Source organism: Saimiri boliviensis, chromosome X, assembly GCF_048565385.1.
Source record: "Saimiri boliviensis isolate mSaiBol1 chromosome X, mSaiBol1.pri, whole genome shotgun sequence".
In the NCBI taxonomy this organism is placed as follows: domain Eukaryota; kingdom Metazoa; phylum Chordata; class Mammalia; order Primates; family Cebidae; genus Saimiri; species Saimiri boliviensis.
The window spans coordinates 38728142-38736443 of NC_133470.1; positions in this window are offsets into that span (position 1 = coordinate 38728142).

An 8302-nucleotide genomic window follows, 5' to 3' on the forward strand; every position below is an offset into this window, starting at 1 on the left:
AACTCTTATAGTCCCATAAGAGTTCTTTGTGAATAAGAATGATCATTTTCGTCTACCCTCTCTATGGCCCATCTGATTCCAGGGGAGATAGCACTTACAGTCTTTGGGCACTTATGATCTTCAATTCCTTTGGGTTGTCAGATACTGAATGCCATTCTTCCCCCATCAGAGGATTGTCTTGATTTGGTATGCTTTTCCTTCTAGAGTTTCAAAGCAGGTAAAATGAAGCCTTCCTGTGACATTTGGCAACACCACTGCTCAGGTCTTTTTCTGTACCTCAATCGGGAGAGAAAAGCAAGCGAGATCTCTTGATACTACCAAATTTCTAAGCATTTTGGTTTCAGACCACCACATAAAATCTGAGCTTCTATTTTGTTTGTTTACACCTGTTCCTCCCTGACCACAGTGAGTGCTGCTGCAGCGTTTCCCAGCCTGAAAGAATTCATTTTCATCCTCCACTTTCCCTTAAGACAACATAAAAACATAACAATGCCCATATAAAGAGCAGAAATGCCTGTCAGTAGGGGGATTTTTCTACTTCAAATCAGTATTGCATATTCCTGTTCAGTTGTTTTTGGCAGCTGACCACATTGAGACATCTCAATCCATTAATTGTAGCAAGCTGAAGGTCTGTCTCATGGAACACACATTTGATTCAGAGCTTCTGGTCTTTTCTGCTGCTCTGACACTGTGATGATGATGCAATTGTCATATAAATCTTCTCTTTCACACTGGAGCAAGGAATACAAGTAGAGCATGTGCCAGGCCCTCAGGTATTGTGGGATAAGAGGAGGCAGGTACAGACCTGGAATGTAGTGGATCCTGTGTTCTACCAGGGTATTTCCAAGGGTGTTTCCCAGTGTGGGGTGGGGAGAAGAACTCTAGAGAAGCCACCATTGTCAAGTTGACCGTTTTGCATGCTCTGAACTATCCTTGAGGGCTTGGGAGGAGGCCAGGGATGATGCCAAATCTGTTTCAACAGATACATGTTTTTATGATGTTTTCCTAAGGCTTATTAGGGGACTTCAGGAGATGGGGGCTCAGCCCTTGATCACAACATCATATCAACAAGTGCTCAGACATCAATTTAGTAAAAGAGTTGAAAACAAAGACCTTTTCCTGAATCCAGCTGGGAAAGTCCTAACAAAATGTTGTTCAGGAAATATCAGTCTTCAAAGGGCTTTGCCTTCTTTTTCTCTGGGCCTAGGCCATTCAGGCCAAGGGTACTCACCATATGCCAAACCCTTGTGTAAAGGCCTGGGTGCTGCGGATACAGTATGGAGCATGATAGGCATGTTAAAAAGATCTGAAGACATAAAAAAGGTTAAAGAAGAAAGATATGGCAATTCCTGGCTCTTTTGGAATGGATCCTTCTGCATACATATTAAAATGTGCACATATATATTAGGCCTTATATATGTTCTCCTCCAACAAGCACCTATGTTCAAACAGCAGAGTATTTTAAACTGCAACTAGGTGTTTCCGATTTTCTATCTTTAGACCAGTAGTTCTTATAGTGTGGTCCTCGAACTAGCAGCATCAGCATGACCGGGAACTTGTTAGAAATGCAGACTCTCTGGCCCTAGTCCCAGACCTGCTGAGTCAGAAACTCTGAGGTGAGCCTCAGCACTCTGTGTTTTCACAAGCCTTCCGGGAGATCCTGATGCATGTTCAAGTTGGAGAACACTGCTTTGATAGATCTGTGCTTACTGCTTTAAGTATCAATGAATGTCTTTTACTTGCCTCCAAATAGCAATTAACATGGTCAAATAAAAATCAGGTGGAACACTTCATATGGAGAAAATGGTACAGTTGTTGCATATGCTCTCTTGCTAAGATTTTCCTGGTCTCTTTCACTACCTGAATGGGGAAGTGGGTGGTGAAAAACAAAGGATCTGTGGGCATGATGACCCAAGAGATTTTTAACTCTAATGATGGTGAGACTTTGTTCCAGAAGCAACTTACATTTTCTTTGACTTCGGGAAATCTCTTTCTTAAAAAAATAATTTGAGTTGCAAAAAAGCTTCATATTAGATTTTCAGTATAGATAAAAGGGACATAGAGAATAGATTGTCTTATAAGATGTAATGCTGTATTGAATTGAATGTCAAGGTAATGATCTATTTTCTTTGAAGTTAAGGTTATGTGAGATCTTGATTCAAAATGATTCAATGAGGCAGAAAGGCAGCAAGTTCCTTTAGTGATTTACTTGGTAACTGTGAGTAATTTCTCTGCCGTCTGCCTCATCTACTTGCTTTAATGACATAACTGTATAGACTGTGTTTGGTATTGACAGTGGTTCACAGATCTAACATCTCATAAGCATGACAATTTTGGTGTGAAGAATTACTACATATATAGGGCAGACAAGAACTTTAGTATTATGAAACGGGGGTCTTGGGTGCTATTATGCTCAAGGAGAGATAATTCCCCATTGTGCCAATGAATGAACACTGGAGCTATGCCATCTCTCTGACTAATTGGACCCATTAATCTCTGCCGATAAGAGTTAGCTGATGTACAATTGGGGACAGGTAACTACAGTGAGTGAATCAATAAACGTCTGTCAAACACCAACTGGGTGTGGAAGATGCTGAGTTTAGGGTTCAGGGAGAAGAGAGATATATTGGATATTTTTTTTGCTTTTTGTTCTTTGTTTTAGACAGTTTCACTCATTGCCCAGGCTGGAGTGCAATGGTGTGATCTCGGCTCACTGCAACCTCTGCCTCTTGGGTTCAAGCGATTCTCCTGTTGCATCCTCCCAAGTAGCTGGGATTACAGGTGCATGCTACCACACCTGGCTAATTTTTGTATTTTTAGTAGAAATGGAGTTTCATCATATTGGTCAGGCTGGTCTCAAACTCCTGACCTCAGGTGATCCACCTGCTTCGGCTTTCCAAAGTGCTGGGATTACAGGCATGAGCTACTGAGCCAGGCATGTTGGATATGTTACTTGCTTTCAAGGAATTTTAATTCCGCACAAATGAGATGTCATCAAAGTCTTGGCCCCAATCTCTGGGGCCTCTTTAAGAAAGCCCTAGATGGTGACCAAATGTGGGCACTGTGGGCATTATTAAAATGTAAATCAGAACATATCATTATTCTGTGCAAAACTCTTCTAGACTTCCTATGTCACACAGAATGAGTGCCTGCAACCATACTAGACACTCCATATGCCAGTTCCCTGTGACCCTTCTGACCACATCCTCCTCCTACTTGCTCCTCATTCACTTGCTGGTTGGGGGACCATGCCAGGAACATTCCTGACTCTGCTTTTGGACTTCCTGTTGCTTTAGCCTAGAATTTTTTCCCATTTATGCTTGCTTTCCCTACCTTTCTTAAAAAAAAAATCCTTAGCATTGCACACCATTTAACATATTCTATATGTTTTATAGATATTATTTATTATTTGTGTCTCCCAGTAGAATGCAAAAGTCCATAAGTTCAGGGTTCCTTGTTTGTTTAATTCAGATAATGAGAGAATGAATGAATGCACTTGGGTGGGCCAACAGACAGAGGACAATTTTCAACACTCCTCCTGTCACTTACTTCTTCAGTGGACAAAAAGAGCCTAGCAGAGAAATTGGAACCAATATTGAAAATTATTCTCTGTTAGCATGACATTGGCTAAGGCTAAAACCATTATATTTTTCTTCTTAAAAAATTATTATCAAGGTTCTCAGGCAAGTAAATAAATTAGCCTCCAATAATGATTCAGTCTACATGTAATGCTTTAATTCATATTTCAGGATTAAGTAAATTCTGATATGCTTCCTAGCTCTAAAACATACACATTTCTTTTCACTTTATTGAATATCATTATCCCAGAACAGTCCCTATTCATTCTGTTAATTCACTGAAGCTGTTATTTATCGAGTACCTACTATATGCTAGATATGCTAGATACTTTTCTAGGTGCTGTGGATACAGAAATGAACAGACAAGACTAAAGCTCCTGCCTTCATGGAGCTTACATTTAAGTGGGAGTGGTAGATGATTTTCAAGAGAAATATGTACTATGTTAGGAGGTGATGAGCATTATGGAAAAAAAGAAAATTGGTACAGGGCAGGGGGAAGGGCTGCTATTTTCAACAGAGTAATTAGGGAAGGTCCCACTGACTAGGTGATTTTGGACAGATCCTTGGAAGAGTTGAGTCAGTGTGCCACATGGCTATCAGGAGAAGACCTTTCTCTGTAAGAGAAATAGCATATGTAAAGGCTTCAAGGTGGGACAATGCCTGGAATGTTTGAAGAATAGCAAGGAGGCCAGTGTGGTTAAGGCAGAGTAAGCAGGAAAAGGATTGGTACAAGATTATATTGGGAGGGTGGGACATGTAGCATCTCAAAAGCTATTGTAGAGGCTCTGACTTTTACTCAGAGTGAGGTGAGAAGCCACTGGAGGACTTTGAACAGAGACTGACAAGAACTAACTTATGCTTTTGAAATATACTGCTTGCTTGGAGAACATACTGGGCTGGGACTTGGGGAGATGAAACACAGGGAGACCACGTGGGAGACTATTTCCATATGCTAGGCAGAGATGATGGTGGCTTGGATCACAATGGTAGCAGCGGAGGTGGGGACAAGTAGCTGAATCCTCATATATTTTGAAGGTAGAGCCAGCAAAATTTGCTGACTGATTAAATGTAAGGTGTGAGAGAACGAGATGAATCAAAGATGTCACCAAAGTCTTGGCCCCAATCTCTGGAAGTACAGAATCACTATTTACTGGAAAGGAGAAGACTGGGGAGAAGTTGGTATCGAGTGAGGGTTAGAATTAGGAATTCAGTTTGGGCCGTGGTGAGTTTGAGATGCCTATTTGACATTTAAGTGGAGATGTGCAGTAGGCAGGTGGATGCAAATCATTGATGTAACCAAAGAAGCTGGTGCATTTTATGATAACATCATCTGATTTAAGAGTGAAACTGGGCCGTAACTCACCTTTTAGGCTGACTTTCTTGAACATATTTCTCCTCTAGTTCTGGAAGGGCCTTGGTGGTGTCTGTAATCCTGTGATGCTTCGCTTTGTTAAAAATCCACATCCCCATCAGCGGAGCAATTCAGGGGAGCAGATGCCATTGATACTATGTGAAATTTCTTATTAGGGTAACAGACCCATGTGAAATTTAAGTTTACTTTTTTTATATACTCAAAGACGATAGTTCCTCAGCTTCTGACTTTTTCTTCTCTACCAACTGGTTATGCATGTTTTTACTTCTATATTATCAGTGAGGTTAATGGGATGATCAGCACAGTCCAAAACAGTTTAAAGCACTTCTTGATCTGTGGTGCTAGGCCTGGAGGTGTGAAGAGCCTTCTGACTTCTTGCAGGTGAGGTATGCATGGGGTGAGAAGTGCCCAGAACTCAAGCTGACCACTGGCTGTCATACCAAAGTCGGCAGCAGGTGGGTGAGGGGGAGTGGCGCATCCACCAATGATTGGCACACCATTTTTGCCATACTTGCCATAGGTTGTTAACTTGTGTGTTAGAAGATATACAAAGAAATTAACAGGCTTCTAGGGATAAAGACTACTAAATACACACACACACACGTGTGCTGCACACACACACACATATATGTTGTATATATATTAATGAGCACTATAGTAGGCTACATAATGACCCCAATGACCCGTGAATATGTTACCCTACATGGCAAAAGGGGCTTTGCAGATGTGATTACGTTAATAACCTATGAGAGGGAGATTATTGTGGATTATCTGGCTGGACCCAATGTAATGACAAGGGACCATATAAAAGAGAGGGAGGAGGGTCAGAGTCAAAGGAGATGTGATGATGGAATCAGAGATTGGAGTGATGAGGCCACAATCCAAAGAATGCAGGCAGCCTCTGGAAACTGGAAGAGGAAAGGTGGATTCTTCCCTAGATCCTCTAGAAGGCACACAGATTTTTGGCAAACCTTGATGTTAGCCCTGTAAAGACCTATTTTGGACTTCTCACCTCCAGAACCATAAGGCAATAAATGTGTTGTCTTAAGCCACCAAGTTCATGGTCATTTGTTATAGCAGCAATGGGAAATTGATGCAAGCATTTTCTATGTACAAGGCACTGTGCTAAGCCCTTACATTTATTATCTTATGTAAATTTACAAACAATACTGAGTAGTAGGTCCTATTTCTACTGTCCATTTTGAAGATGGTAAAAGTAAAGCTCTGAGTAATCCTGGCTACTGAACTCACCTGTGGTCATATAGTAAGTGGCAAAGCTAGGTTTTGAACCAAGATGTTTCCAACTCCTAAGTTGGAATTCCTAAATAACATGTTATACTTTCTTTCTGTATTTTTTTGTTAGGAAAATTGACTTTAAAAGCATAAGCCAAAAAGCAGAATGGAGTTTTTTTTAAAGGAATGAAAGGCAACATTTACTAAACTGAAGTCTTGAGGCTCCAGGCCTGCCACCTGATAAACTAAGAAGTATTTGTTGAATGGTCAAACCATCAGGCCAGGGATGCTGATGGGACTACAAAGAATACATGGTATTCTTTTATGTATGCTATAAATGTATCCAGCTGCATATTTGTAGCCAGGCTTGGATGGGAAGCCTCGGCAAGGTGACCAATCCTTCCCACTGGTGTATGTCTCTTGGCAGAGTTGTTTGTGCAGTTACTTCCTGAGCTACTATGCAAATGGAGGGAAGCTGTGAGCACAAATAATTAAAATGACTCAGAATAATCAGAAATCATTTCTCCTGGGCTTTTGCATGTACATGAATATCTTCATCTCCTCATCAAATTTATCTTAAAATGGCTTTGCATTTCTTGAATATATATCAGCCCACATTCAGGGAAGTTACCAGGTAGTGTGGATGTGGGAGGGAAGCCAGGTTCGAGTGTAAATTTTGCTATTCATCATCTACCGGCTAGATAATCCACCTGAGCAGGATGAAGTATGGATGAATGCTTCCAGGTTTTCCTTCTGGTGTTTATTTGTGCAGATATTTTGTTGCTTCTGTCCTCGGAGGCCGGGTGTCTTGATAAACAAGACTGTTTTGCACCTCTTGCACTCACCCTCTGTCCCCTTCTGGGCTTTGCTTGACATTTCCCAACACCTCTGCCCATTCTTGCCTGTGGTCATCAGTTTCTCTGCTACTAAGGCCAGCTTCTCCATTCCAGTATTACCAGTAGCTTTTGTCATCGCCACTATTAGCTGTTCTGTGAAGAGTTCTCTGACTTTCAGTAAACCTTCAGCAGCAGTGCTTGAAGTGGGGTGGCAGTCACCACAGCTGGGATCCTACCCAGTGTCCTTCTCTCTGTCCTCTCACATTCCCTCTTCATACATCTCAGGGTCACTGTATTAGTCCATTTTGATGCCACTGATAAAGACATACCTGAGACTGGGTAATTTATAAAGAAAAAGAGGTTTCATGGACTCACAGTTCCATGTGCTGGGGAGGCCTCACAATCATGGCAGAAGGTGAAAAGCATGTCTTACATGGCGGTAGACAAGAGAGCATGAGAGCCAAATGACTGGGAAAACCCTTTATAAAACCATCAGATCTTGTGAGACTATTTACTACCATGAGCAAAGTATGGGGGAAACCATCCGCATGATTTAATTGTCTCCTGCCCCCATGATTCAATGGTCTCCCACTGGGCCCCTCCCACAATGTGTGGGAATTATGGGAGCTCCAATTCAAGATGAGATCTGAGTGGGGCACAGCCAAATGATATCAGTCACTTTTGTGAAAATTAGAGCAAATGATGTCTCTGCTGTATAAATTCCCTGGTGTCAGAAACAAGGTCTCTGCATCTTGAGGCCCGGATTCTGTATGTAGTCCTTGTACTCTTTGAACCATCGTTGACCTAGTGGAGGATAGGCTCTTTTTTTTTTTTTTTTTTTTTGGCTCTCTGCATCAGTCACACCTCAAAATGAATGAATTTTAGGCTCTTTCCTGAAAAGAAAGTTAGTTTAATGAATTAACTGATTAACCAATTAATTTTTAGTGGATAGTCCCAGGAAGTTATCAGAAGACTTGTTACATGATTAGAGTTCTAAAATGATGTGTGTTGAAAAAGTGAGAGGATTCGGTTATAAGAGAGAAGCATTCTGCTTTAGGATGTGGTCCTCATGAAGCTGACTCTTAAGGATGTGAGAGGAAGTAGTTTGAGAGGTAGAGATCCTAGGAAGCACAGGATGGGGGTGGATGCTGAGACAGCAGACAATAAAAAGTATGTACTCCTGAGCCAGTTTCCATGGCAAGTGACTGGAACTCAGAGAGACAATGGGGAGGAGACAGGTCTCAATCTCATTCCATTTGAGGGGTGCAGAAGCTAGGGTATTT